Source organism: Drosophila santomea, chromosome 3L, assembly GCF_016746245.2.
Source record: "Drosophila santomea strain STO CAGO 1482 chromosome 3L, Prin_Dsan_1.1, whole genome shotgun sequence".
NCBI classification, from domain to species: domain Eukaryota; kingdom Metazoa; phylum Arthropoda; class Insecta; order Diptera; family Drosophilidae; genus Drosophila; species Drosophila santomea.
In genome coordinates this window covers 10,485,500-10,510,650 of record NC_053018.2, presented here as the reverse complement: position 1 = coordinate 10,510,650, position 25,151 = coordinate 10,485,500, and the positions used below count along the sequence as shown (strand labels likewise).

Sequence of the window (25,151 nt, the reverse complement as noted above, 5' to 3'; positions counted from 1 at the left end):
TGGGGTTTTGGACTGTGGGTATTATAAATATCAGGCTCACGCAACACGCTGAATTTAATTGCTCATCTCGAATATGTGCGGTTATAATGCTAAATTTAGATTATTTTCCCTGCAGAAAGGGGGAGATGCTGAGACGGTCAGTTGAACGGTGTGATGGAACATTGTTTGCTTATCTAGTAAAAAAAAAACAATATATTAATACTGCTTATAAAAAACCACAGACAACTTAACGTACTTTAAAAGAATGAAAATAATAATTGATTTACCAAGCGCTTAAAATATTACTGCACTAAATTAAAATGCATTATTATTAACATAGTTTTTGTACAAATAATTGAGCCTACAAATGACAGATATTTTATGTTAAACAGCATCCCAGTGGAAGAATCATTGATAAAATAATTAAAACTTTTGCCATTTTGCACACAAAATAGGCTCATTGATTTATTGTTTTGCTGGCTAGTTTTTAGCTGGCTCAATTATGGAAAATGCTTATCAGCATTATGACAATTGTTTGTGGAGCGGGGGGTGGCAGAACCTCATTGTTGACTTTGTCATAATGATTGCAATTGCAATTGCAGTTGTGACAACAATAAAAGCTCTTCGGCTTTTTGCCATTAAGTCATCAATTAAAATAAATAGGAAAATTATAATGAATAAATATTGCAAATTGGCAATGGATTTTGTGTTCAGTTTTTTTTGTTTTCTCTTAGTTTGTGTTCTCTATTATTGTAGAAAATGTGTCGTTGGCTGTGGCACCGAGCGAAATTGATAAGCACGAGTTTCGAGTTCAAATTGCGGGGTCAATGAGGAAGTCAGCCATCGAATATTATTGTTTCATCTAACGATGCAGCAGCTGCAAATGCAACGCAAATAATATTGATAAGGCATGAGGCAATGAGCTAAATGATTTTTTGCTTAATTAAAATTGATTGCAGCTTAATGCTTTTTTATGTACATGTATAAGACAAAAAAAGAAAGAATGCATTTACTTTTGAATTTTAATGCAAGCTGTACTCTTAGTGACTCTGAGTTGTAAATAATTCACGGTCAAGTGCAGGACATAAAAAACACGATACTACTCGAAATGAAAGCGATCCGTTGGCAGCCCAACCCAATCCAATGACAAAGTTAATTAACACATTCCATTCCCTCTTGCGATGCTGATGGTGATGCATCGCATCCTCTACGTTTTCTTTATGCTGCTTGTCCATTTGACAGACTTAATGACTTAATTTTAATTTGCAGCGGCAAATAATCAATTTGAAACTGTTTGTGCAAAGTCTGACGCCTGATGACATGACATGATGTGGACTGGACATCCAGTAGTACACATGTGTCCACATATCAACGCAGAGACCAAGTCCCGACTTTTTCCGACTATTTGCAGACAGTTGAAAGCAAAAAAACAAGAAAATTGAGTCTTTGCTGAGGGAAACGAAGTATTGCATACCCTGGTTACACAAATATTCTGCCAGCGTGATAAAGAATATCTCATACTTTAACGGAAGTAAGAAATCATGATTTCTTTAGTCACTCAACGTTTTGAGAATGGAATGTGTCGCTAATTGAAGCTATTAAAATTTGATTACTTTGCATTGAAATAAGCATCTTATATTACCTATTCTTATGATGTAGCTTTGCAACTTTGTGTGAATTCTAATGTTCCCAGCAAGAGTATAAAATGAAACAATGTAACAAATGTTACTCAAGTAAAATGTTTGCTTTTTCTCCTTCTAAGTTAAATGGGGGGCGTGGGTGTGGCAAAGGGGGGTTTGGCATTGCATGGGTGGCGCATTGCAGAGGGGGGTGCAGTTGTAGAAGGGGGCCGGTGGCGCAACTGTACCCTGACAGCTGATAGCGGACGTAGGCCTCATCGATAACAAGTGAGGCCATTGGACTGAGTGACAAAGCCCATGATGATGATATAAAACACTGTGCAAAACTACTATTGCAAATTGCAAAGAAATTTAAATTTATTTTAATAAGCTTGCGCTATGGTGGAGTTTCTGGATTCACGTTCTTAAAATATGATTGGATTGTATTACATTATTGAAATATTATGTTGGAATGGGGTTTTATCAGATTGTGTATGGGAATTGGATTGAAATATCATGTTGAATTGCATTGTAATATATTATTATTAATAAAAACTCCGCAAATTAATACATTTTTGGATTCAAATAAATTTGTAAATATTTATTGCTTAGTTCCTTTACATTTTTTCTTACTGTGTAAGGATGATGATGTCGCTGGCCGGACTGATAACATTTGGCAAATGCAAACGGCAAGCCATACGCAAACGCGTATTAAAAATGCTCAAAGAGCATTGGCGAAGCCAAATGCCAATGCCCGATGTCCAATGTTCCCGATGTTCTGATGTTCCGATGTTGGTTCACCATTTGCACCGGGTGCAATGGCCGATCTCAGCTGTCCGCCGTCCGTGTGGCCAGTGTCCACTGTACGGGTGTTCACTGACCATTCATTTGGCCGGCAAACATTTGCATTGGCCATTCTCGGTCAATATAGACAGATTTCCATGCAAATTTAATACGCAAACATTTCGGGCCGGGCCCTAGCCAAATTGAAAATCTCATCTGGGCAAAGTGGTTGGAAAGCTGGAATGCTGGAAAGGGGGCGGCATTTGGGTGGCATTGGAAGGCATTGGTAGGCATTGGTAGGCGCTTTGGGTGGCAGGTGGATCCAGGTAACGGTCGCTTTTGCCCCGCTGCACCTGCTGTCGCTTGCGCACTTTGAGCAATCGCTGATGCTGCAGCCAAATGGTTAGGTAATCAATTATTGCCTGCCTCCGACTGTTGCAATTGCACTCGCCAAAAAACACTGCAATCGATTTTGAAAATTGGCAAATAAATCCAATCTTAATTACTAACCTAATCTATCTGAAAAGCAGATATATAAGAATATAAGATACATATAATATATAAAATGTATTATTACGTAGTGAACAATTTTTTCCAGTGCATGTTCTCGCCCACTGCAACCCCCTTTTCAGCCCCATCTAATCATGCATCTCGCTAACGGATATGCAAAAGCGCGTTGCCAATTTAAAACACAAACAGCTTCAGCTACAGCTTTTGGCTTTGACTCCTCGAATGCATCCGCTTCCGTTGGAAAATCTTTGCTCATAGAGGCAGAAAAAGAGAGAGAGACAGAGGGGAGTGCGGAAAATGCAGAGGGGGGATACAGGAAAATGCAGGGGGCCACAAGTGATTGGCAATGCCCTTGGGCCATTGCTGCGTTAAGTAGGCCTATGGCGATGAATGTGGCTTACTGCAAATTTGCCAATCGCTTTTGTGGGCAGAGGAAATGAGCGGAAATTCAGGGCGCTAAGGTGGGGAAATGGAAGATAAATGTGTTGTCTTAATGGGTAGATAACGGTGTGTACACGGGCACTGGCTGTAGATGAATGTTAGATAGATTGGGTTTGGCAATCGAAGCGATTAAGCTTCAAGTGGGAGCAATGAAATGTGCCCAATAGTTTGAATATAATTTAAATTACATTTGAGAATTTTGTGCACATTACTTATAATCAACGAATTCTAGATCATTGGCAGTTTTCAGGTTATAAAATATAGATCCTAAAGATAGTTTCAGATTTCATTTATATAAATGCCAATTTGAGTATGTAACTAAGAATAAAACATTATTTTTTTTCTCTCTTAAATGCACCTCCATTTTACTCTGACATCTGCCATTTTTATAATGCCACTTACTTGCCTTCACGACCAATCGGCCATAACCACGCTCATCCCATCCCACTCAGTTAGGCCAACTGTTAGCCACTTAAATGGCTATTAGCCAACTGTTTTTTGGAAATGAAAAAACCCCTTTTCCAATACCGAATACCATTGAACGCGACAAACATAACGACATAAAAATCAATTAACGCATTTCATTTGGCTCGCATCCTTAACGCGCGTCCTTGCTGCCAACTGAAGCGCTCTCTCTAGGCGGTCATTTCAATAATGTTTCGTGTGAAAACCGAAAAAACCCGAAATAAAACTGAATAAAACTGAATAAAAATGAATAAAACTGAAAAAAAGTGGGAAGAAAATTGAAACGGAAAGGAGCAGAAGGGAACAGCCCCTACTTGACACCAGACGATTGAAACGATCTCCCCCGGCTTGGCCCGAAACTTCCGGAGTCCTGCGTCCTTTGGCGTACTCCGCAAATTAAATGCAATGACAAATGCACTCCGTCAAATTGAAAAGGGATTTCTCTTATTAATTATGACGCCGCCGCAGCCGCAGCCACAGCCGCAGCAGCAGCAGCAGCAGCAGAGCAGCGAAAGGGTTGATGACAACATGTCAGCAGTCAGGGGAATGGTTGTGCCAGTCGAAATGTTAAGGGTTTTGGAAGGGGGGCTTGGTTTTCATTCCGGAGAATGGGTTAAGAGAAGCAGGCGGCCAACGACAGCCAACTGTCGATTTTAACTGCAATGCACATTTAAATAATAACTCTGCGGTTGGCCGCAACATGGCCGCCTTTTGTTTTCCACATCTCCTTTTATTTTTTTTCCCCGATAATGCATTTTATATATATTTTCATTTTTTGTCGGACACCACAATAAATGTCAACGGCTCAGCTGAAAGCGCCTGCGCAAATTGCTTACCCCGCGTTAACTCCTTTATGGTTCAGTCTTGTCCTCCTTCTTTTTTTTTATAAAATTAATTCAAATGAATAATGGTCCAGGGGAGTCAATGGTGTGCAGCATGCACTTCATAATTTGCTAAGTGATTTGTAAACAGCTAAATGAGTTTTCTACATTCATCAGTGGATTTCGGTAAATCGATTTGGAGCGCAGACGCCGCTGATTTCATTCCCAAATGAAAAGATAAATGCATTTACATTTAAGTGTTTTAACTCTGGTAATCTCATTGAAAAAGTAAGTAATTAAAATAACATATAAATTTAAAATAAACACATTTTGAGGACACATCTCAATTACTCTACCATGCTGGTTTGTACTATTTCTAGAAGAATTTAAAAATACAAATTGTATTTTCTGATCGTGGCCCAAGATCTCATTTCCTGTTTTCTCTTTTCTCATTTCGTTTTCCTAAATTTCTTCAGCGCGAGAAAAAAATTGTTATAATTGTTCCAATCGCTGCTGCTTTAATGCCACTTGATCTTGTATATACATTCATACATATGTATGGAGGTACAGATCCAACAGCATTTTATTCGCCACTCCGTCAACATGTCATGTCAAATGTAATTAAGCGATTATAAATTCGAATTTATTTTCGTTTTTCCTCTACTTAGCTGGACCTTGGCTGGTTGGTAGCCTCTTCGGGTCTGGTCTGGTCTGCGCTGGTCTGGTGAAAGATGAAAGTCTTTTTTAAGCTACTTTGACAGCATAATTAAGCTCGCCGTCTCCTTTTTACTCTCGCCATATCTTCGAATCGTTTATTCGTATTTGTCGAGGAAAATGCTTTTTGAATAAATAATTTTTATTTTTTTCTTTTCAAAATTTCGTTTACACTCGAATTATGCAGATGAGTAAAAGTTGTTTCATGCTGATGGTAGACTGGTGTTAACTTTCGGTTCTGAGTGAAAATTATTATCAGAAAAAAATATTTTGTATATATATTTCACTACATAAAGTATTGTAAGCTTAAAACATTTTAGATTTGTTTTTAGATTTAAAAAAGTTACATAGTTAAAGTAGGTATAGGTAATGCATTTAATCCTTATTTATTAATCCACATTTTAGCTTATGTTTAATTAAGTCTTATATTTAATACAGCTAACAATATTTAAATTGCATTGTTTTTATGCAAAGATTTTTCTGCAAAAGATTTATTAAGAATGTATTTTTTTTCAGTGCCACGTTGCTAAATTAGGATGCCCCGTTCCCCGCTGCTTTGCCCATCATTTGGCCAATGCGCCCAGCTGCATTTGGCTTTAATCCCCATTCCCATTCCCCCTTTAAGCCATAAAGAACATTTCGGTGCCGTGTTTTGGCCACCGTTTCGTGATCTCTCCTCTGGCCAATTTCAGTGTTTGGGTGTCAAATTGATAATCGCGTGAGTTGTTATCACAACATTCGAGGGGAATTATGTGCGGTAAGGTATAGTATAAAGGCCATTAGCTACCCGTCGGCACGTCGGTGAAAGTTGCAGGGAGCCGCGGGAGGGAGGAGGGAGCGGGCCAAAAAGGACAACACCTTTTTTGGGGGTTGCTGACCAGGCTTGTAACCCAAATATAAATGTAATCGAGTGCATTTTACCGTTTGCTCGCATAATTTGCTATCGGCCGATGTAAATCGCCCATTGAAGCGCACCCTGAAAATGCATTTTACATTTTGCACTCTGCATTCTGCATTCTGCACTTTTCCAGACACCAAAGTTCCCAAGTTCCCAAGTTGAAGGTGCAAACAAGCCGAGGGTTGTCCTCGAAACATAAATACGAGTATATAAAAATACAAACTTTCAGTTGTTGTTCGAGCAGGGATGGAAAGGTGTAGATAAAGTGCAATTACATGCGATTATCATGAAGTATGTAGCGAAAATTATGAAATGTATAATTTACAGTTAGCCATCGCATCGCATCGCATCGCATCGAACAACAAACTTTGTTTGTCCGTCTCTGTTCTGTTCCATTTGTTTGCCCATCGTCTTGGGGTGTGTGCCAAACCATAAAAATGTTGTTAAACACACACTCGCCGCTGCACCGCTGCACCACTGCACCAAACTCAACTGAACCACACTAAAAAAAAAACTGAGCCCAACTACCGGGGATTTGGGGGAGGGGGGAAAATGTCGAGCGGGCTGGGAAAGTGGAAAGTGGCCGTGCGTGTTTGTCGCTTCAGTGTTCGCTGCATAAAAAGTAAACAAAATTGATTTGAAAATTGCACGAGACAGGGCACACACTCAGTACCCACTCTCTAAAAATCTAAACGCGACTGCACTCCACGAAAATTGCCTTTAAAATTGCAGAAAACCATTCACAAGTAGTAATAGTAGTGGTATTAATATTTTAACATATAATGCAATTTATTAAACAAATATTATGTCTACAAATACTTAATAAAGAGGTTATATATGAGCATAGAAAAGTCAATTGCTGAAACATTAAAAATTGTGTTGGACTTTCCGCATCCATTTGAAATATTTAATGGAACGGTTTGTTCCATTAAAATTTGTATATTATTTTACTCTTAATATTTTGTTCAGTGTTTAGTGGAGCACATATAATGACAACGACAGGCGACAACAGCAACAAACAACTTTTGGCAGAGCAACCACCTAAAACTATGAAACATGCGCGAAAATCACTAGTTGCAATTACCCCAGCCTTATCGCCCCCCCCAAAACCCCGAATGCCCCGCCCACTTGCCAACTGCATCCCTGTGCGCAGAGACCAAAGAAGCCCCCTTGTCCTCCACCCCCTTGAAAAATGGCACACCCCGCCCCTGTACCGCCTTGCACTTCGCTTTTCCTTCAGCTTGGCGCTGCATTTTCTTGGCTCTTGCTTTATGACTCTGTCGTCGCTGGCATGTTGATTTTGGCTTAAATGTTTTGGCTGTTGTAAAAATGTAAAGTAAAGTGCAAATAACGGTGCCCTCACCCGGCAGCAATCTATCATGTGCTAATAAGTGGGTACGCTCCAAAAAGCCCCGGCCTTTAAACTATGAGAAATTGGTTCTACGAGGAGCAGGAATCTTGGTCACCTTCCTTAAATGACGGCACCTCTTAGAACATGAATGAAAGGAGTGCTGGAATAACATCTTTAGCTTAAGAAAAACCCATTCCATTTTTTAGAAATATAATTTTGTAAAAATATATATGTATATTTCGAAGCAACACATTTTTTACGATAACAATACACACATGCTAGCACCAGCAAATTCGTTATCTATGACTATATATATATAGTTCCAAAATGCTCGCCATTTATCGTCATGAATGAAGAGAAAGAAAAGCACTTAGCAACCGCGGTAAAGCTGATAAAACAGCAACCAAAGCTTAAAGTCCTAATTAGAGTAAACACATGATCGCCAGCCGAATAAAATTACTTATATTTAACACCTTATCGTTAAACTAATTAAATTCACAGCGAAAGTGCGTCCCATCATCCCAATCTTAAGCGCACTAAAATAGTAATGAAATGGCTCATCAAAGAACCTCCATCTCCAACTTTCCGACCTCTTGGGACCCGTTAATCTAGAGTCGATTTGCAACAATGTTGCATTTAATGAATGCATCTAAATATAGAGAGAAAAAAGAGGGTATGGGGGAACCCCTGCTGTTCGTATTGCACTCATTTTATTGATATTTGATAACATTGTCATGGCGCAGGGGAAGTGAAGTGAAGCCTAGGCCTCGGTTGTCATACGACTTGACTTGGAATTCGATGCGCTAATCGGCTTAAGGGGCAGCCTCGTATAGCCTATAGCCCCTGGCAAAAGCCGCCAGAACCTACGAGCTGCTAAATGGATTTGAGTGTTTTAATTAGCAGGGAAAATGTTGCAAATTGCTGCCGGGCCATTCGCCAAGCGGCAAATGTTCGACGACAGTTTTAATGGTCGAGCGTACAGTTTCAAGTTTCCAGTTTAGCTGGAAAAGCTCATTTGAGATATTTTCCTTCTTTTTTTTTTTGGCAGCCAAATAACCCGTCGTCTCTCACCGATTTTTTAAATGCATTCTCCTTTTTGGCATTGGCCTGGCAAATAAATCAAGTTAATTCTCGGGCAAATGAAAAACAAAACCAACAAACAAAAATAATAAACGAAAAAAACTATTTTAAAATACGAGAAAAATGCTTTTGGGTATAAGAGCAGCAGCATTTATGGGCGGTAGACAGCAATGACCTCTGCCAAATAAATCATGTTGATTATTATAAATTCGTTAACAAAAAAAAAAAATATATTTAGTCGAGCTATGTTTGCCGTTCGTTATCAACAGCTGCAAGTGGCACGTTTCATATTCACATTTGTTATTTAGTTTTTGCCTAATATTTTTTTTATTCGAAATTTGCGCAATATTGTATATGCACCATCAGGCATTGAATGTGTACTCTATATACGTGACATTCTCGAGGAAAGTAAGGGGTAACAGCTGCAGTCGATGGAAAGAAATACTTTCTGAAACTATTAGCTTCAGGTACACAAATTTATTTAAGCATGCACATTTAATACTGTTTTCAAGTGTATCTATTTGCGTTAGTATAAGAAATAACTTCATTTTAACTGCTCGATTTTTATGTTAATGTGACATAGCTAATTTTAGCTACAAATTACTCATCCGTCGAAATGTTCTTTTCAAATGTATGTGTTTTTATATTTTTTTTTTGTATTTTGTGTGTCAAATAATTTGAACCTGACCTTGGTGATTTCAGCGTCTCATTTGTAGTTAGCTTGTAAATGGTCTATTAAATACACATTATAAACCCATACCAGCATGTTGAGCTGATATGTTTTTGCGGGGGCTGCCCGAAAAGTTTGCCAAAAGTAGCCAAGGCGAACGCCTTGAACTCGCCAAACCAACCAAAAAAAGAAGCTCGACGGCAAAAAAAAATTTGGAGAGGAGAGGAGAAAAGAGTGACTAATTTTTGGGTTAATGATTGATGGCAGTTGATCTCCGCTGGTTTTGATCAAACTTTTTTTGAGCTGTTTTTCAACGTTTTTATTAGTTACGCAAAGATCTAGTCCGCGTATATTTTTGATGCGATTCTGTGCGATCATGTCAAGGTATCTCATCCTCATTATGCACACACACCGCCATAAATCATAATTGTTTGGAATCTTAAATAGTTGTCAGTTAGCTGGCAGCGTCATAATTTATAATCAATTTGCCTTTCAAAAATATATATATACGTATATAATTCCAACAATAGCTGCAAATATAACTCTCTTGTCGCCGCTGCATATGTGTGAACAAATATATATGTATACATATGTATTTATCAAATTCGTTATATTTTATTTCTATATTTCGCATAGATCGCTTATACGTATATTTTTTCCGCTGTCTTTATAGACATTCAATGAATAATGTTTTCGTTTGTTGGCGAATTCATTTCGCTGCTACTTTTTTTTTTTGCCTTGTTGCCATTTTGTTTGTGGTTTTCCATAGCTATATTTCTTGGCTGCTAAACTTTGTTGAATTGCTCATTTTGTTGACATGTTGTTTCCAAGCGCCTTGCTGAAGTGATTTAGTGCGTTCATATCCCAAATCTTCCGGTTATATATCGCTAGGTGTATCGATAAAGCAAAAGGAGGTTGGAGCTCTGCAAAGCGTAGATTTCTGTGAAACCAATGAACGATACAGGGATTTCATTGTTGGTTAATCAGTTCGTCTGTTTTATCTAGTAAAAGTGGGAAATACCTCATTTATTTTGATTTGTTTTCGATTTTGTACTAGTATAGTATTCTTTCTAATTAAAATACAAGGTGTTCCATCTATGTTTAAACAATTAACAATATTTTTAAACAACTTTCTCCGCTTTTTTTTTATTATTACATATTTTCTAAGACAAATCATGAGTTCTTACTTTCTCAAAATAATACTCTACCACTTAAAGATCATTAAACCCAAATAGGTATCTCCCTTATTACGAGTCTTCCTCCTTATCTTGGCTGTTATTAGGGTGCTGACGACACAGTGCCTGCCAAAATTAGCCAACGCCAGCCATAAATTAGCCAAATGAACAGAAAACTGAAAAAAAAAACAGTTTGTTGGCCACAAGCAGCAAATTAATGAAGCTCCAGCAACAACAATGAAGACTTTCGTTTCTGTCATTAATTTCTTTTGGTGAAATATCTTTTTTAGCAGGGAAATGAAATGTCTTTATATCAAAAGTCAAGTGTTATCTGATTGAACAATTAATTAGTATGGATTTTTCGTGTTTGCTTACTCAGTGCCCCCTTAGTCACATTTATGGCTTGCGTTGTTTTATTTTGGCAAATATTTTTGCATAGATAAGGATCTGCCGGCAAACACTCAAAATTAATTCAACGTTTAAAATTAAATCGTGAACATTTTTTATGACAATTCGCTTTAGGGTGTGATGATGTGCGACAGACGTTCTATGTCATCGCAGAACTTTTCCAGCCGCACGTGTGTTTGCCAAATAAACTCAGCAACAAAATACCAAAAAAAAAAAAATCGAAAAATCGAAAACTCAAAAAACTGGAAACATTAAAGCATTGAAATATTTGTGTATAACCGTTTCCTCGATTCCGCTAAGTGGTCCAGCAACTTGTCAGCGTGATAACAAATTCAATAAAATCAAATTAAATACTCAACAAAAATGCTAATCACCGGTTAGAGCTTCTCCCCGCCTCCTTTATTCGAAAAGGAGAAATGGCCTGGGTGATATAGCTGTTTTTTCTCTCCTCCTTCGAGTGGTAAAAATATGGTAAATTAAAAACATGTGGAGGTATAAACAACAAACTTGGTAGTAGGCGCAAAGTAAAATGAAGAAAAAAATACCTAAATTTAGTTAGGTGTGGCATTTCAAATGGTTCGACGCCTCTCAAAGTGACGCGAACCCAGGTTGTTCCTATACTTTTTATATATATATATATAAATTTTTTTTATATTTTTTTTTAGTTGTCGATTCCGTTGCCGCTTGGCTGATTTCCCCCTAAGGTCTGCGTCGCAGACTCAGACTTCAACTTAAGGAAAGACTTGGATTATGAACGACTGAAATATGCAAATTTATCTACAAAGTCTCCACACATGAACATCCATCCCCGCACACACAAATTTCTATATGTATATGTTAAATTTATACAGCATTTTGTTGCTGCTATATTTTTCACTCATATATTTTTCTTGAATTTGCATAAAAAGGGTTTGAGTAGCTGAAGATTAACAGGCAACGACAACAACTCTAGAGTGTGAGATTGGGATGACGGTGTCGATGACCAAAGTCTCTGTCATGGGGTCACCATTAACTTATCTCTATGAAAAAAAAAAAAACAAAGAGAATAATATAATCTAATGAAAGTATTAATTATTAATGGAAAACTTAGTTATACAGCAACCAAAAGAGATAAGAGCTGTATATGCTTAAAATGTGATTAACGATTTTAGTTTCAACCAAGTAAAACCACAATATTTTTGCATTAAAAATATATTCTTTTTTAAAGCTGCTGTCATTAGAACGTGTTTAGTTGCGCTCATGAGTAATTTAGTGTTTAAAGAATATATATTTAGATTTAATGAGTTTACTTATCTAAGGAATTTGCCAGCACTTCATGTTGAGTTGGAAATTACTATAAATATACATATTTAGCTACTTTACTTTATTTTGAAAACAAACAAGAAATGTTCTAATTTACTAAAAACTGCAAAATTGATAATATAATTGTTATACTTTATTCTTAATTAAACCACCTAAAACGTAATCTGTTGGAAAACTGCAAATAATTAGAATAGAGCGATATGCAAGTATAATCAAGTATTTAAAAGTGGTTTCCTTTCGCGCCATTCGATATCTTTGCATTTAACTAATCCCCCAGTTTGTAGAATTATCTAATTTATGCCACTGCCATTATGGATATTACCTTATAGATTGCAGATTACGGCGATCGTTTACTTATCTAAATGCCATTTGACAAGATGCAGGAGCGGTATCCATTTGCTGACGCAGATACCATTTTCATATATTGCATTGCATCGATGGCAATGATGATGGGAAATCTTGCGGGAATAGGGGGCTATAGCTACACCTGTTGCCACCAGCCAGTGCGTTTGATGTAGGAAGCAGAAATTTACTTCCTGGTTTGCTCGTTCTCGTCGCTCGTTCTTCTGGGTTCATTGGCATTTGAGCATTTGAGTCACATGTGGCTCACGTCCTGTGTCCTGTGCATCCGCACCTCCCTTTCAGAACCTCCGGTTTCTACGGCTCCGACTCCGACTCCCGGCTCCTTTGCTTCCTCCACTAAGCCTGTCATCTGGGCTCTTTATTTCATTTTATTTTTTTAGCCGAAGCCAAAGACAAAAGACGTTCGAGGTTGATGACACCCAGTGGCGGCTAAAAACAGCGAAGCCCATAGAGGTTGGCTTTTACAGTTGCTTGAACTAGTTCTGCCTCCCTCTTGCGCCGCTCCCTCTCACTCCCTCCGATTGCGTTAAAGGCACGTGGCCAGAACCAACAGAAGTTTGAAAAAAGGGGCGCAACTTTTTCGGCCAACTGTGTGGATTGCATAAGAGCCACTGGACCTTGCACACTCAGAAAAAGTCAGGTGATAGACCATATTTTTATAATTTTTTTACAATTTTTTATTAGTTATTTAAATTTTATTTTTCTAAAAAAATGTTCAATTAATTATGAGAATGTAGTTACATATATATTTTACTGCCTCCTCAGCAAGTATAAATAAAGGAGAATAAAAGGTGGTTTTCGTACTTTTAGAAAAGGTAATTAAATATGGTATTATTACTAGTATGTATGTATCGCTGATAATGGAAATATGAAATATTTGCAATAGATGTAGTGTTCTAGAAGAATAGAAATAGTGGTTCAAATTTTGAAATTATCAATTACAATTAATAAATTCAAGTGTAAGCTGGCTAGTGGCCAGATTCTCTCTGTTGTCGGCCGTTTTGTTGGCAAATCATAAAAATATTTATGTAAATTAATCATTTAAACGCAATCGGATGGACCCGGCTGGCTGCTGCTTGTACATGCTCCACACGCGCTCACTTTGCTAAAATTCATCGGCTACACTGCCCAACAAAATACAAATTATGGCCGGCGGGATTAGCATAAATTGTGTGTTCGTTCGTATTTGCGACCGATCGATGCCCATAAGCAAACCGCATATACATATATGTATGTATTTATATGTACATATTATAGTCGTGGCTTTTGGACACGGCCGTGTTTTTATTTTCTGGCCTGTCGTCGTCAGTTTGGCTGCCAATCCAATCCAATCCAATCCAATCCAATCGACTCGAATCGAATCCACACCGTCGATCGATCGTATGGATCCGAGCATAGATCGCTTATATGGTCTCTATATGGTCGATGGTGGTGGTGGTGGAGTGATAAGCCCTGCTTTTCTGCTTTTGGCATGCCAAACATGGCCGCGCTCGCACGAAATTCCAACTCATATTTATGTCAAAATCCATCAAAGCTTATGTCGCCGCACAATCCGTTAGGGGCAATGCCAATCCAGCGTATCTAGTTGGAAATCGGCTTTTGGCTTTTGGTTTTTGGTTTTTGGTTTTTGGCTTTTCGTTTTCAGTTTTCAGCTCTAAGTTTTGTTCAAGTTTTCGTTGCTCGAACAATGCTACGCAAATCCGACAGTGAAATAATGCGGGGACACCGGCGATAACTCAAATAAATAAGAGTCAACCAAAAAAAAAAAAAAAAAAAAAAAAACAAGAAAAAATGAAGAAAAAAGTATAAGATACAGATACAAAAGTCACACACTTTGTATCGGTAAGCCGCACACAATGTGGACTGCCTGCCCGCTGCTGAATGTTGAATTCAAAATTAATACATTTCAATGAATAACAAATGATCTAAATGATTTGTTTAGATCGTTCTCCCGCTCGCAAATCGGACGTCAGCATAGTATAATAGTATAATACGGGCAGCATGTGGGTTGATCCGCTAACGAAACAAGTTTTGTACTGGGCTCAGATCGTGGCCCAGCATTTCCCATTGCTGCCATAGCCATTAAGTGTATGGGGGTTATATATTTCACTTTTTCCAACCTACATACACTACAAGAAAACTACTTTAAACGCCAGTAGGTTCCAAAGAGTTAGCATATGCACACAACGTGTGCAATCAAGTTGAAATACAATTTAATGGTCTACAAAATATATGATGAAATCAAACAAATTGTTATCTTTGATGATAAAATCGAATTTTACAAACGCAAAATCTAACTTAAATAAAGTTTCCTGAATTTCTAAGCTCTAGATGATTTGTTAATATTTCTGCAAACTATATGTAAAACATATTTGACCGGAAACTTCAACCATAATCAGCCATTGCGGGTTGTTAGTTAGAAGAATCGTTGCTGCTCCTTACCTTACTAATAAATTCACAATTTATTTGATACAAAAATGTATTTATCAGGCCGAGTGAAACGGCAATCTGTGACTGAATCAACTTCCGACGTGACAACAGTCAGTCAGGCCAGTCGAACTGCCCCGGGCGATCTCGAAGTTGTGGCGGGGCCGCCACTAAACTTAATCGATTGAAAATTGATTCTTGTAAATAATTTCAGTTGACGTCAGCGTTAATTACATGAGCGGGAAAAAAGCAACAAAAAAAATTGCACAAATCTTTTGCACGACTCTCTCGAGCTGAATCACTCGAATGCACGTGGCTGATTTATTGCATATCCATATGGCTATATGGGTATATGGCTAAATGGCCATATAGTTATAGCCACCTCCACAGCGGCGAATGGTGAACGGGGAAGGGGGAGGGGGGGGGCTGCTGGCCCGAACCTTTTTAGCCCATTAGGCCAGCCTTGACCGCCGGCGATGTCGATGTCGAGTGCTTCAACTGGTTGACAGACTGACTAGAGATAGTCGTATATATACGAGTATGTACATATGTACATATATCAGTGGCAACACAGTGTTCGCCCCCTCCAGATAATTAGCATATTTGCACCGATATGGGTCAGCCTTAGCTGTGCCCCACTGTGCCAAGTCGGAAAACTGGGTTGGGCCGTCAAACAAAGCGCTTTTTATGCTGGATAGTAAGGGAATCTGGCACTCGAATCGCAAAAACTAAAATTGAACGTTAAATTCGCTTAGGGAGAAGTGCACTAAGTGGTATAGATTTATATGGAACTAAGCCTTTTTGGGCTCATTATATATATATACATTTTTTTGAAGTACAGCTCTTGGAAACAAAAAATACTGATTACAAAAGAAATTATTATAAAGCAAATTGGGAAACTATTAAATGATAAAACAAAAACCTCACACCAGCAAACATTTAGTAGTCCGTTAGCTAACATCCGATTTTATCAGCCAACTTTACCACTTTTCTCCTCTTTATTGAAATGAAAGAGCTGGCTTTGTTTAAAATACAATAAATTGTCAAGGGGTTTCCATTATACCAAGGAGTTTCAGACATTTAGTGAAATCATACATCAGGGTATCTTAAATGCGATCATATGTATATATTGCCACAGACCGCTTTTCCAGTTGAAGATCGAGGCTGTCCATCGGATTAGTAGTGGAGTAGGTTATAAACGTAGTTTTCTAAACGACTTAGTCACCAGTTTGGGTCGTGTCAATGCGATTGGCATTTAACGAGCTTCATGGCTTGTAGGGCTAACATTTTGGCATAAGTACACACCCAGTTTCTATTTTTTCTCCATGAATTTTACTACCATTTTTTTTTAGGATTTTTGCCAGCACATATATCTGTGTCGCCCATCTCTACTCTGCGCCCAACTATCCAACTATCGCCGACTATCTATCTAACTATTGTGAGTACTTGTCATTTAGCTTACTATTTACTGTCACGCTTTTGAGTGCCCCTCGGATGGAAATGGGAATGGAAATGGGTCTGCGGCCGAAGGGGCTTGGCTTACTGGGAAGGGCCGTCCGAGAGATATCCATTCGGGAGTGTAGGGAACTTCAGAGTTTCAGAGGACCGAGTCAGTCGACTGACCCGCGATAAAGCCAGTTGTTTGGCCAGTGAATCAGCGAGTGAAGTAAGCCCATGATAAAGGTTAATAAGAAGACATTAGGTTTACTTTTAATTATTATTTTTTATTTCAGAAAAAACACATATTAGTAAATTTCTAGCTAGTAAATCAAAGTAAGTTCCTTTTCATATATATTAACATTTAACAATATGATTCTAAGCAATATTCGTATTCCTTTTTTTCACTGTCTGCTATGCTATGAATTTATCCTAAAAACTAATATTTGCTTTAACACTTAAATTGTTACTTAAAATGCCATTTTAAACATGTGCACTTTGACCATATGATATAAATTATTCAATAGTTTTCTATACTTCAGCAAGAATTATCTAGACTATGACTATATATGATATTGCTTCTGGGTTGTTTTCATTTCCTACCACTTTCACCAATAAATCGTACCTAAACCCATTGATTTTATATAGTTTGCTGTGGTAGCTAGAAAATTGGCTCATTATTATACCCCAGCCAATTGTGGCTTCATTCTGCCGATGTTTGCCAAACATCAGGTGGCTGTGAATCGGACTTGGTCAGCTCTCCGTTGGTCAATCTTCCTCTTCCGATCCCGATCCTCCAGCTGCCTTCCTGCATGTCCGTTCCACTTGTGCAGTGTCCCATGTCCCATGTCCAATGTCCAGCGATGTCGGTTAGTCTGGCGACAAAAACGGCGCGTCAAAAGCAAACATTTTGCGCGGCACAGTTTTGATTTATGAGCTGAAATTAAATTAACTGCTGCAACAGCCGTGCAGAAGTGAAGGAATTTAAAGCGTTGAAATCGGCAGTGCAATGCTGCTGCTGCTGTTGTTGGTTGTTTGTTGGCCTGGTCGCCATCCTTTTGGCCAACAGTGACAGTGGCAAATATGCTGCGAAAATTGCGAAAGGCACACGGAAACCGTTTTGCTCGTTTCATTCCCATTTTTGCGCGATAAAGCAAATATATATTTTTTATTTTTCTCTCTCCGTCCATTTTAAATATACATATATATTTTTTTTTTCGAGTTGATAAAAGTATCATTGTGGCCTTTGGTGTGTCATTGCAAATTGTGTGCGCCGTTGGCGTTATTATTTTTTATTTCGCTGCTTATCGGGCATAGCGAAAAATAAGTACAATAAAATGAAATACAAATGGCAGCATGCATTTCTCCTATCGACATGCTTCAGTTTGGACTCCATATCTTTCTGTTCGCCCAGACAGTTGTTTAATGGTTTTTGGAAATGGTCTTTCTGGGCATTTTGTGTCTCGAGTCCGAGAAATTCTTCACCAAAATCATAGGGGTAGTTTACGTTTCAAGCTCGTAAAGAACTTATTTGGACTTTTCTGGTAAAAATTCTAGGTTAGTAGAAAGCCTTTTGTTAACTCTATCCATTCCCTCATTAAATTACATTTAAACAATTTCCTCCGTTGTAACACACCAATCAACCACAAACAGTTTCCATTAGCTGCTTTGCAAGTTTACCAATTAGCAAATTCAATGTGGATGCCATTTAATAGCAGGTGAAAGAGAGGGCTATATGAGCAGAGCGGGACAGAGCAACCACAAATCCAACATTATCTGTACTTGGCAATTAATTGAAATTGATATTTAGTTAGATTAGAAATAACGTTTGTGAATTTATGACAAGTACTTTTAAGTGGCTCGGATCAACCGCACCTCAATCGGCCTTTACTCGGAATTAGTCATTCAGAACTGCCTTTCCATATCTTATCGGTAGCTGGTTTTCAGTATCTTTAGCTGTTCCTGATGCTTTTCAAGTATTTTTTGCAGCGGAAAAATTTTAACATCATTTTAATGAATTTGCTAATTCTACGGGCTGTTATTTTGGTACATTTTGTACAAATGCAAGAGCAAGCGATTCGCGCGCGTTTTTATAGCGTTTTTAAACGCATTGAATTGAATTGAATTAATCCAAGGCCCAATATGAAGGACCTAAGAAACAATTTAAAACTGAACCTAATACAGTAATAATATAGTTTTATTAAAAGGAGCTTTGCTGTATCAATTTTAAAAATATATTCATTAATGGATATATTTGAAATATACATTTAATTGGAATAATGATAACATTGTGTTACTTCTTACAAACCACAAAAGAAAACCTCATTTCGCTCTTGAAGAGCAACTTTGCATGAAGGTCTGTGGCCTCAAATTACTATAATAAACTTGGGTAAACACTACTGAATTTCGAACATCATTTTAGTAGTAACTCTTACTTTCCCATCATTTGCAACTTCCTTTTCGTTTGTGTCCAGCGTTTTCTCATCGTTTTAAAACGCACTTTTTGTTTGTTTTCGCCATACTTTTTGGGATTTTTGCATTCACTTGGTTGTTTTTTGGTCTTCCAAGAGCACGGTATGAAGTTCCTACGAGTTTATAATGAACGTAGGAACTCTATACCTCGCTGATGGCAAAAACCAGGTAAAAAATATCTTGCCAGCGCGTTTCCCTTTTTCTTTTTTTGTTCACAAAACTCGAGCTCAAACCGTAAAAGAGGCGAACAACAACAGCTCACATACCAGCTTACAAAAATTCCAAGTCTTGTTTTTTTTTATTTTTTTTTTTTGTTGGTTTCATTCTGTAGTATTTCTCAGTTACTCGACTGATGGGATTCTCTTCATGGGATTTGTGCTGGGGGAATTTCTAGCTTGATGTGATGATGATGACGACGACGGTTATATATGGGGGTTATATATGGTATGGTCCTCCGTCGTTTCTCGCTTGGCAGCTTTTTCAGTGTTGTTTTTTCGGGGTTTGGGTTGGCATTTTTTGCTGGATAGACTTTTTGTTTGATTGAATTTAAATATTTTTCAAATCATTATTAATAATCTGGAAATAGACGCGTGTGTGCGGGGTTAACTATTATTATTTGTTGAAATTATATCTGCGGAAAGTTTTGGCTAGGTTTTTTTGTTTACAGTTTAGAATTGTATATTTTGCCAGATAATCTTTAGCGGAAAGTTTGCTTATATCTCTAATTTGCTTTTATATTTTAATTTTAAAGGGAATTTAAAAAGGAAGTAAACCACTTATAATGAGTTTTCCTACATCGAGAAAAGGGATGTACAATATTTCTGGGAAGAATAAGTTACTTTAGCTACTAAACAGAAGTGTCAAATTTTGCTTTTAAAATACGATATTTATAGGAAGTTGATTTCCTCTTAGACAATGTAGAAAACTTTGATCTTTTTTGTGTTCTGATACACAAAATGGATTGAATGTGCTGATTATGCATTCAAAAAAAGCTTTTTAATGTTTACTCATTTCTTCTTTATTGTATTAAAATCGTTTAGGTATTTTTAAAAATGTTGAATTTGATATTAGTATCTCATTTATGCTTTTAAGTTTTTTAATTCTTTTTGTATTTAACTTTGTAAAATTTATTTGCTTTCGAATGTATTTATTTTAATTTTTTAAAGCGTTGTATTATCTGGTTGTTTTATTAAACTTAAAATTTTCCGTTTCTTGTTCATCACTTGGTAAATTGTTTCTCAGTTTTTACGAATTTTTGTCAAGTCACGCGAATGCGAAAACACGATGCGATTTGCGAGCGATTGATGCGCGACATTGGAGCTCCGAAACCGAACTGAAAAAAACGCAGCGAAGTCGCGCAGAAAATAACTCGATGCGGCGATGTTTGACGTCGACGTCGGCAGAGGCAGTGACTGCGACAGCGGCGGCTAGCAGCGACGTCGACAGCGGCCGAGGGAGTCGATCGCGCGACTTTAAACGCGCGCAGAAACTTCGTTTCAAGTCGCGCGCAGCTATGGAGTGACTTTTTCTTCGAGTGCATTTGTATCTTTCTCTGCATGTGTGTGTTCTTTGGCTTGGTGTTGGCGCTGCAGTCGCTGCCTGCGTCGACGTCGACTGCGGCTTATCGCTATCAATCGATAATCGCCAGATTAGAAAACGCGTCGACGTTCACTTGTGCACGTAAGCAGCGCTACAAGTGCACCACACACACACTGAAACATTCAGGCGACTATATCTGCCCGATCAAGTAATTCCAGTTTTTCTCCATTCTATAAGTAACGGATTTTTAACTTTGAAGTAACCACAAAATTCTTGACTTTCATGGATACTTAGATACAAATTCCGTTCGATGATTTTCAAAAAGAGTCCAGATACTTCGTATTTTTTAAAAACTTCGCTTTAAAATCATCCGCGGATTGCGTCCTTCGTATTTGAGAATCGTTTGGCGACTGAACTGAAAACTGAAAACCGAAAAGCACGCGGTTTCGTGGTTGGTTGCTGTCGACGTCGCTGTCGTGGTGGGTTTCTTTGCTTCGGTGGTGGTTTTCTCAAGTGGTGAATTGCCCACTTGTAGCGGCTGCATTGCACACACACACACACTTGCATGCACACACGCTTGCAGAGCCAGCAAATGCATTATGGTTGTGGCTTTGTCGCCGTTGTAGCTTTGTCGCCCAACATGACGCAAGCAGCGGTGAAAGCAGCTCAGCCGACGTCAACGTCGCTGCTTGCTGCGTGGGCGCCGCACGCTTTTTCAACTCAATTAATATCACCAAAACGGCAATAAAACTGTATAAAAAAATGGGAAAAAAGCGACTTTTAATTAATGAAACAATTAAATGGTTTTGAGCCAAAAGAAGGCATGCACCGGAAAAAAATCTATAATTTTTGAGCCACTTCAAGGCCTACGGCAGCCAACAAACAGCAACAACAACAGGAGAAACAACACAGCGACGGAGTTCGATGATCTGTTTACGATTGTTTTTTTGCGCGGCGTCGTCTTCGCTTGTTGTTTTTGTTGCTGTTACTTGTTGTTATTGTTGGTCGTTGCCTCCGCTGGAAAAGGCAGCAACAAAAACAAGAACAGCTAAGGGCAAGTTATTGGGCGCTAAGTAAAATACTGCGTGTAAATTGTAAAAAATATTACAAATTATTTCACAAAAATGTCTTAATATATCTGTAAAATGTTGTTTAATTCCAACTACCAAATAACAGCAAAACTGTTGTCTCAAAAATTGTGTTACAACTTTTGGTTGCATTTTATTTTCAGTGCTATTTGTGAAGTTTTCTTTTCGTTAATGGAATGGATTCTATTATTAGTTTTTTTATACTCTTCAATAGAGCCCTATTTGTGTGGCAACTACTGTATCGGCCTATTGCCGTCGGCGTCTCTGCCGGCGTCGCAGTCACCGTGCGTACATACAGTAGCTTGGCCTCAAGTGTATTTTCACAGATATTTATCTAGATACGCGCGACGAGCGCGCGCTTTTTTGTAGTCCTTAGTGTTGTTGCTTTTCGTATTTACCGTAAAAGTAAACAAGCGATATACAACAACCAAACTAAACAGCAACAACAACAGCAACCAACAACGCGCACACGACTTTTGAAGTGCCCACAACAAAAGCAACAAAAGCCATGGGCAAATAAAGATCTACAATAGGCAAACTCTTCGTCATCGCGGCAAACGTCCATTTATGATTAGAATTTTTCAAACATACGTAGAGTATTATAGGGTATGCTAACTTTGATCAGCAGTAAAGTTTTGTGAATAGCGGAATTTTACATAAGGTTTTTAATAGGTACAGAACGAAGTTTTTAGGAATTTAAAGTCTTATCAGCTTTGTATGTATGCATATGTACATCCATATGTACACACCTTCACAAATATAGTATGTATGTAAATAATATTCAAACATTTAATGTTTTTAGCTTAAGAGATGTTTGCAAGTTTTGTAATATATGCGATAACATACATAAATATGTAGAAGCCTTAAAAATGTATGCAAATCTGTAGTCCAAGATTTTACCAAAAAGGGTATTTGGAAAGTTGTTTTAAGTAAAATGAACCTTTATTGTTGTAAATGCTATCTGTGGTTCGTCGTCGAAATATTTTTGGCGCCTTTTAATGTGGGCTTTACGTTTTTAGCGGGCTATTTTTGCTTTTTTTCGACTGGATTTTTTTTTATAGTCGGAACACCTGATTAACACTTGAAAACCTGAAAACGCGTTCTTTCATTATCGATTTCTGGCACGTGTTAAGTGCAACAACTGCAAGGTCAAAAATCGGCAGAGAAATGTTTTTCGATCGTAAATAATCGTCAAATTGCATGAGTTTTGGGGGCTTTTGTTGCTTTCCGCTTGAAAAAAGCATAATAAAATGTTAACAATAGAGAGAGCGAAACAACAACCTGTTTCCAAGCAGCTCTGACTTTTGTTATTTTTCGTATTATGTCTATTTAATCTTTTTTTTTTTTTTTTGCCATTTTCGCTTGGTTGCGTTGCGTTTTTGAAGGTCAACATTTGGCTTTATTTCACTTTTTTTGTTCCCCCTGGTTGTTTAATGAGCTTGAAAAAGTTGATTTTGATGTTTAACGGATCTGCCTAAAAATCTTCAGCACTTGCGTGTAGTTCGTTGTTGGTTCCCCCAAAAAAAAATACAAAAAAAATTTTAAACAAAAAAAAAACTACGAAACAAAGTACAAAAACATGTTCAACAAATGTTGGACAAGCAATTTTGGCGGTCAGAACAAACACGCCACGAAAAGTTAGTGAGTCGGGGGAAAATACTGAAAATTCATAAGAAAAATGTGTCAGAGCAGGCAAAGCCGAAAAATTAAAGACAAAGACAAATGCGGCATGTCTTTTGGTACATGAGCAGCGATTAGCGACAATTTCTGTCCAGTCATAGCTTGATAAAATGGAATAGAGATACCCACAGCATGGGTCAACACATTAGCAAGGCTTACTTCAAGGAATACCTTACAAAATTCTGTCTTAACATAATAAAATAACAAGCGACATAAATAGCCAGAAAAATGAATTCCTGTGTTACCCACATATTTTTGGCTTTACTCCTATTTACTTAACCGCCATTGTGATCAATGGAGATGGACAGCTGAAAGATGCGATGATGCAATCGCATTTAATTAACAAGCGAGTAAAGAACTGTGCTTTGTGGCAGGTTCTCTTGACCAAAACCGAAAAAAAATTGGTAAAGGGACAAAAAAAAAAAACTAAGAGCCAAAGAACAACAAAATCCAAAAGCGAGATGAACATAAATCTCAAATTTATGACTGCCACTTGAGGCACAAACACAGACAGACACACAGACAGGCCCAGAAAAAAAAGTATTGGACACCTTGACAGCGCCCCTAGATTTATGAGAGGCCCATACAATTCATACATCAACAGCTCTTTTCATAATCGCCCCACAGAATTGTATTTCTTTTATACAACATATTTCTTTTTCAATGATAGAAGTTAGAAAATATTATAATTTCTTCGTTCCATTGAAATAAATCTTTTCGGGGCATTGCGTAGGCGCAGCAACACACACACACAGGTACATCATTTAGGCCACGCCCTATTTTTTACAAACATTTTTGAGGTTCTTCCAAGAGCCTCATGAATTTCAATGAAATTTATGACAATAAATCAGCTGGGCCCAAAACTGAAACGAACCCAAAGTCTAACCAAATTTTTCCAATTTGTTTTTCGGCAACTCTTTACAAGCCAAAAAAAAAGGTGATTACACTCGCAGAAAAATTCTGGAACTATTTTATCAGTTTTTTAAAATTCACGTCCTACCAAAAATTTTGATTTATTAAGCTGATAATATTAATATTAATAATAATAGCACACGAAAAGTCATACAAAACTTTCCAGTTCAATGAACTATGTATGTTTAACTGGGGATCTTTTAAAAAAAATGCAATTAACATTTTTTTCTGTGTACGCTTAGAGTGCAAAAAAGAGGTAGTCTGGAAAATTTGCGAATGTTTCTTATCTCGCCCATTTACACACAGATCTGTGTCAGCAGACAAACTTTTTTCGGGCGAAAAGTTTGTGGCACACTTTTCCGCAACACTTTTTCCCTTTTTCCTGCTGTTTTTTTTTTTTGGTTGGATTTTTTTGGGGGTGCCGCCACAAGGAGACGCCTACAACAATCATGTGTGGGTGTGTGTGCATGTGCAAAGGACAAACATGGCTGTCAAACGCCTGAAGTCCTGGCCAAGAACCATGGAAAACCACCACAGACACACAAACACATAGGCACACACATGAGAGAAAAGTTATGAACTACCCAGGCAATGAGGGCAGCAAAAATTGTAACACATATGAACGAGAGGGAGGAATTATGGCTAAGACGGGGGTGAGTTTCCCCCCCCCCCCCCCCCCCCCACACACAGTTGCTGCCCGTTGTATTACTTATTGATTATTGTTTTCCTTCGTTAAGGAAAAGTCAGTGAAATGGGGGGAGTGACGCATTTTGTGGCCATCCCTTTCGCACATTGCGTGCCTATTTAACATTCATATGTTTTTTTTTATTCCTTTTTCTCTTTTTCCCTGCTGGGGAAATGTCTCATAAATATGATTTATATATCCACACACACACGTAGTAGCCCAAAATAAGAGTAGGTACATACATTTAATTGCGTGTGTAGAGATCTGATATAAAAAAGTGTGTGTACTTGTTTTTCGCACCAGCTTATTAAGACTCCGGAGATTTTGGCTTC

At 37.9% G+C, this 25,151-nt stretch overlaps 1 long non-coding RNA gene across 1 annotated transcript in view; it reads left to right on the top strand.

Moving 5' to 3' along the window:
- The first annotated feature begins 16,259 nt into the window (after positions 1 to 16,259).
- Positions 16,260 to 25,151, top strand: part of LOC120449424 — a 36,239-nt gene continuing 27,347 nt past the window's right edge. The window contains exons 1-3 of the long non-coding RNA XR_005616194.1: positions 16,260 to 16,303; positions 16,359 to 16,672; positions 16,740 to 16,779. This is a non-coding gene — a long non-coding RNA (uncharacterized LOC120449424). The remainder of the gene's footprint in view (positions 16,304 to 16,358; positions 16,673 to 16,739; positions 16,780 to 25,151) is intronic.